This window comes from Micropterus dolomieu, linkage group LG09 (genome assembly GCF_021292245.1).
Source record: "Micropterus dolomieu isolate WLL.071019.BEF.003 ecotype Adirondacks linkage group LG09, ASM2129224v1, whole genome shotgun sequence".
Taxonomy (NCBI): Eukaryota; Metazoa; Chordata; class Actinopteri; order Centrarchiformes; family Centrarchidae; genus Micropterus; species Micropterus dolomieu.
In genome coordinates, this window is record NC_060158.1 from 24,634,708 (window position 1) to 24,640,435 (window position 5,728).

A 5,728-nucleotide genomic window follows, 5' to 3' on the forward strand; every position below is an offset into this window, starting at 1 on the left:
CATTTCTCCATGGAGATCTTCTCTTACCAGAGACCACCTTCACCTTGGCTGCTGCAATGGCATCAATAACATTTGTAATTTTAGAACTGAAATTATCTACAAGCTCATTGACTGAGACCCATGAGAGGGCGGGTGTTGAGGAGAAAGTCTCAATACATTTTTCAATAGTGTTTTCAGTGATATGCCGTTTTGTGATCACCTCTGTTTTAACATTTGTGTGCATGCAGATAGCACTCTCAAAGAAAACACAGGAATGATCAGAGAGAGCAACGTCAGTCACCACAACCTTGGAAATGTCCAGACCCTTAGAGATGACGAAGTCCAAAGTGTGCCCCTTATTGTGTGTGAGCTCTGTCACATGTTGAGTCAGTCCATAATTATCAAGAACACAAAACAGTTATTTAGTCCCTCTTTCCTGGGGCTTGTCAACATGGATGTTAAAATCACCAACAATAATCACACAGTCAAAGTCAATACAGATTATAGACAGCAGTTCACCAAAGTCATCAAAAAAGTTTGCACTGTATTTAGGATGCCTGTAGATATTTAGAAAAATAGCTCGAGAAGAGGAATTCAGCTGAAGAGCCACATATTCAAAAGAAGCAAAATTCCCATAAAACATCTTTTTGCATTCGAGGGAGTCATTAAACAATATGGCAACTCCACCTCCTCTATTATGCACTCTAGCTTCACTCATAAAACTGAAGCTGGGAGGGGTAGACTCAATAACGACAGCTGCACTGTTATCTTGGTCCAACCAAGTTTCAGTTAAAAACATGAAATTAAGATTGTGAGTTATTATAAAATCATTGATTAAAAATGTTTTTCCTGCCAAAGACCTAACGTTTAACAAAGCTAATTTTAGTGTGTTAAAAACATAACTACTCAAATAAAGGCAAATGTAATCAAGTAACTAAAATATTATTTAATTAAACAGTTAATGCTTTGAGTCTTTGGAGACAAAGGGGAGTGCTGTTTGTAATCTCTGGTTAGTTTCTTTGTCATTTTAACAGTCAGGCACCGCGTTATCAGGCTTCGGAATCAAAGGTGCCAGTTTTACAATCAGGCTGCTCAGGAATAGCACTTAGAGAAAGTGACCTCTCCACCCCCTTTCTTTTGGGGTCTCTTCAGCTGTCTGTAGAAAGTTTATCTCCACCTCCCTGCCTCTCTCTCTCAAGAAGAGAAGAGGAGTACTTTTGAGTAGTTCAAATTTATTTAATATAAAATGCACAAATCCACACTGTTGTCCACTACAATGGTGACCCTACAGCTTTAGTTTTACTACACCCATAAAAAAAGCTTAGAAACCTCCATGTAAAGCAGATCACATGACATCTTCCCTTTTTATAGGGGCTGTAACTTTTATTCACACTCCATCTGTGGACAGCATGAGAGACAGATGTTGCGCAGCTGTTTTGCCAGGAGCTTGATCATGTGAAAAGAGTGAGTTTGATTTACTTTACACTACTTTACTCTAAATACTGTATAAAATTTATTTAGCCTACACACTGATGCACTCTGGCACACTGTTCCATGTAATCCGTTAATGTTTTAACACAAGAGCTGGTGTGCTGCTTTTGTTAAGGATTTGGTGTTTGTGGGTTTGAATGAAACAATGTAGAAAAAGCAGCTGTGGCCTGTTTTTATAATAATGTAATGCTTCGGCTAAATTGTATGGCTACAATATATAGGCTGCCACAACTCATTCACATTGTATCTATATGCATTCAGGTTCTATCTTCTTCCTCGATATCTCCATAGCATGCCTTACCCATTCACATTCTCTTTATGTCCATTGGCATGTTTTTGTAGTGAAGAGGTCTTGGAAATGTTCTATCTCATCAGTAATGTCTGTATGCATCTTTGGACACTTTTGCACAGACTCCTTTGCCAGAGATGTGCCAGCCCTACTTTCAGAAGACTTCTTTGTACTAAAGCGGAACAGTAGGCATTCCACTAGTTCTTTATCATCACCCTCAGATGCTCTGACGTTTACTAAATATACGTTTACTCAGTTTAACTGTAGTAGAGGTGGATTATTTTCTGATCAGGTATAAGACAAAAATAAAATCTACATTAATAGTCTACATTTAGGCTACGTTTGAACCGATTAACCTTTATTTTTCTCATTTCTTGGACAGCATCATTGTCAGAGATTTTAGGTATATTTTATGTAAGACTACTACACTCAAAAAAGTGAACTTTGTGAGATGTTGAATTAAATAAATGTACCTATACCCAATTTAATTAATATATCTGTGTTAGCGTTGTAAGTCCACTTTAGCAGATTCAACTTAAAATGAAGACTTGTTAAAGCCACAAAACCCACTTGATTTGATACAATATAACAGTGCTGAGTGAATCGCACAATCAAAATGAAATGTCTTAAATGAGTTCACGTAGACGGACGTTGCGCATGCTCAGCAGCTGGGAATGAGAAGACGTTATTGGCGCGAACATGGTGGATTTGGGTGGACTCAGGATTGGACTTCAGATTCCAGGGGAATTCCGAATAATAATCTGAGTAAGTATGTTTATTTAATCCAGTCTGTCAATTTGGCATGTCAGTATGTGGTTAGAAAGTGATATTAACGGACAGTTTGTATATTACATGTTATGGTTGCTAACGTTAGCTAGATAGCAAACTAGCTATGTAACATGCTAACTACAGAAATACATTAGAGTAACTTAACGTTAGCAACGTGACGTTGCTGAATTAGAGTTTGACCTCCCATGAAAGAAACCTGTTTTGACTTAAGTGAATCACCACACATTTCAGAGTTTTGTGACATTTTGAACCTGTATTTTGTAACTGGCAACAGAGCTGTGAGTGGTAAGACAGCCTTAACAAACTTGTGTTGGTAACTGAAGCTCGCATTTTCTTAGCAGTTGTATTGAATGGCAGTCTTATTTTAGCTGCAGTGTGCAGGCTAACTGTAACGTTAAACTGGGCGAGCAGAGTGAGGGATATATGAGGGCGCCGTGGTAGACTGCAGGCCTTAATGCTCAATTCCGATTTTTTGTTTGACAGTTCACATTATATTTTAAATGTGGCCCACATCAGACTCCAGTGTGAACTGTCCGCGGCCTGAAAGTGACCCGCATGCGCAGAAGAATAACAGGATGTCACACACAGCACGCTGTTGCAGGCTACAAAAGTAAACACAGAGCAACAGGTTAGCTCACAACTTACTGTTCCTTTCTTTACAGTTTCTGGCGCTGTACAACGCAACTGCCCCCCAACTCCCTCCCTCCCCTCTCTTTCCCCACTGTGACTGCTCAGATAAGTAGCATGCACATAACTCAGAAGAGGGCTCCGGTCCGGTGAATTTTAGGTATAAGAAAAGGAATTAGTGAGCAGATGATAGCGAGGTAAAGGAGGAAGAGAGCCACATGTTTGAAAAAGGCTTTTGTGGAGCTTTTTCGTTCAGCGCGGCTCCATCTACAGCAGAACAGCTGCTCTACAGTGACGTCAAAGTCGCATCAAACCTGAGTCGCATCTGGACCTGAGTGTCCAGACTCAGGTCACATTTAAAAAGATCCGATCTGTATCGGATTTGGACCACATATAAAAGTGGCCCAATTCCGAACTGGAAAAGATCAGATTCCATGTGACTTTGCCTGTTCACACTGTATAAAAAGATCATATGTGAGTCACATATGGGCAAAAACAAATTGGATTTGGGTCACATTCGCCTGCAGTCTGAACGTAGCCTAACTAGCGTTGTGTTGTTCAAAGAACGTTTTTGTTCATTTGACCTAATCTTGTAAGTGACTCAGGAGGAACGGGTTGTCTCAGTGAGTAATTCGTTCATTTTCACACATGCGCGAATAGTCTTGGACTGCATGGTCTCCGTCAGCACAGGAAACAGAATTGATTAGTTCACGACTCTCAAGTGTGGGTCTCTGGGGTTGAGTCGTTCATTTGTCACATCACAGCTGGCTACAGTGCTGTGGTAAGCAGGCAGCACAGGAAACAGAATTGATTAGTTCACGACTCATAACTGTGGGTCTCTGGGTTTGAGTCGTTCATTTTTCACGTGACATCTCGGCTACTGTGGAGCAGGAATGAACTAATCGTTCAGCGCTCACATGGGTCCTCCTCGGAGTCTGTCTTCACTCAGCAGGCTGACTTACTGCTAGCACCGGCAAATGAGAGGCAAGTCTTTTGTCAGGTAACAGTCACTGGACTGACATATATCTAATATCTATTTTGATAATTTTGTGACATTTAATAAAGCATAACGTTATTACACTGCAGTGATGTTGTGCTAAGTTATAGTTTTAACACAGCCGCACCATAACTTTAGTCCTGCTAGTGTTTACAGCTAACAGCTGATGAGAGTTGTTCTGGGTCCGCTCCACTTCAGCGCCCTGGCAGGGTTCTACAGGGAGCTGGTCGTCTTCTCTCCAAAACAAACGGACCGGTTCATTAAAACATTAAAACACAGCCACATAGCAGCGTTAGCCCTGTGATGTGTTTATAGCTAACAGCTGATCCGGTCCGCCAGAGAACTTTTACTTTTTATTTATCGACAGAGCCGTGCTGTTGTTTCACTGCTCCTGACTGGTGAACAACCTGCAGTGTTTGAGATTATTATTAAATTTGTTAAATTTTAATAAGAGTGTGTTTTATTCATCTAGTGTGTCAAGCTTATTACTTCAATATATTCCCTGTAAATCTGATGTTAACATTTAGATGTTACTCATGGATAGGCGTTAGGCTACTGTATGAATGAGCACTTTAGAGATCTAGTGATAGTAATTATAATTATATATATGGCTGGTCTGGTAGTACACTCAGGAATGATTGTGAAAATGGACGGATTTATTCGGAGTTGTGGCTTAATCGAATATTGACAACATATTTGTTGGTTTTTCTTATTTTCAGTTACGTGAAAGTGTAAAGACTGTGCTGCAGAAGAAACTACAAGAAACGTGTTGTTGAAGCACACCAGGTTGAAACATGGTCATTTTTGCCTGGCACATATTCAAAAATGCTCATGAACATTTGAAACTTGGAATGCATTTCGAAGTCACCTTTCAAAGACATCTCAAAGATCAGTAAAATTGTACATTTTGCATCATTGTTCATGTAGTGACTTTGCCTTGTGCAAATGTTTTCCCTCATGGAAACAGCCATCTAAAAGGACATGAAACTGTCTAATAATTGTTCCTTTTAAACTAATATCCGTGGAACCTAGCAAACTCACAATAAAAGAAAGCACAATACAGTGGGGGAAATAAGTATTTGACCCCTTGCTGATTTTGCAGGTTTGCCCACTTACAAAGAATGCAACAATCTACAATTTTAATCATATGTACATTCTAACAGTGAAAGACAGAATCCCAAAGAAAATTCCAGAAAATCACATCATATGAATTTATAAAAATTGATAACCATCTGATGAGAAAAAACAAGTATATGACCCCCTACCAAACAGCAAGTATTCTGGCTCCTACAAGCCAGTTAGTCTTTCTTTAAGACACAGCCCCAATCCCAACCAATTATCTACATCAAATACACCTGCCTCACCTCGTTACCTGTATAAAAGACACCTGTCAACACCCAAACAACCAGCATCCAACATCACCACCATGGGCAAGACCAAAGAGCTTTCTACGGACATCAGGGACAAGATTGTTGATCTGCACAAGGCTGGGATGGGCTACAAGAGAATCGGAAAGCAACTTGGAGAGAAAAGATCAACTGTCGGTGCAGTTATCA

General features: G+C 39.9%; 1 protein-coding gene across 3 annotated transcripts in view; it reads left to right on the plus strand.

Annotated features, from left to right (window-relative positions):
• The window catches only part of LOC123976171 (CMP-N-acetylneuraminate-beta-galactosamide-alpha-2,3-sialyltransferase 1-like), a 58,080-nt gene that overhangs the window by 1,749 nt on the left and 50,603 nt on the right, over positions 1-5,728 (plus strand). Inside the window, exons 1-2 of one of the 3 annotated variants that reach the window (XM_046058080.1) lie at positions 3,075-3,176; positions 4,892-4,958. The exons of 1 other annotated variant lie outside the window; for it this stretch is intronic. The gene's annotated coding sequence lies outside the window, so the exon portion shown is untranslated. Of the gene's footprint in view, positions 1-1,359; positions 1,444-3,074; positions 3,177-4,891; positions 4,959-5,728 lie in introns of those variants that run through there. One more of the 3 variants, XM_046058083.1, reaches the window with a different exon arrangement.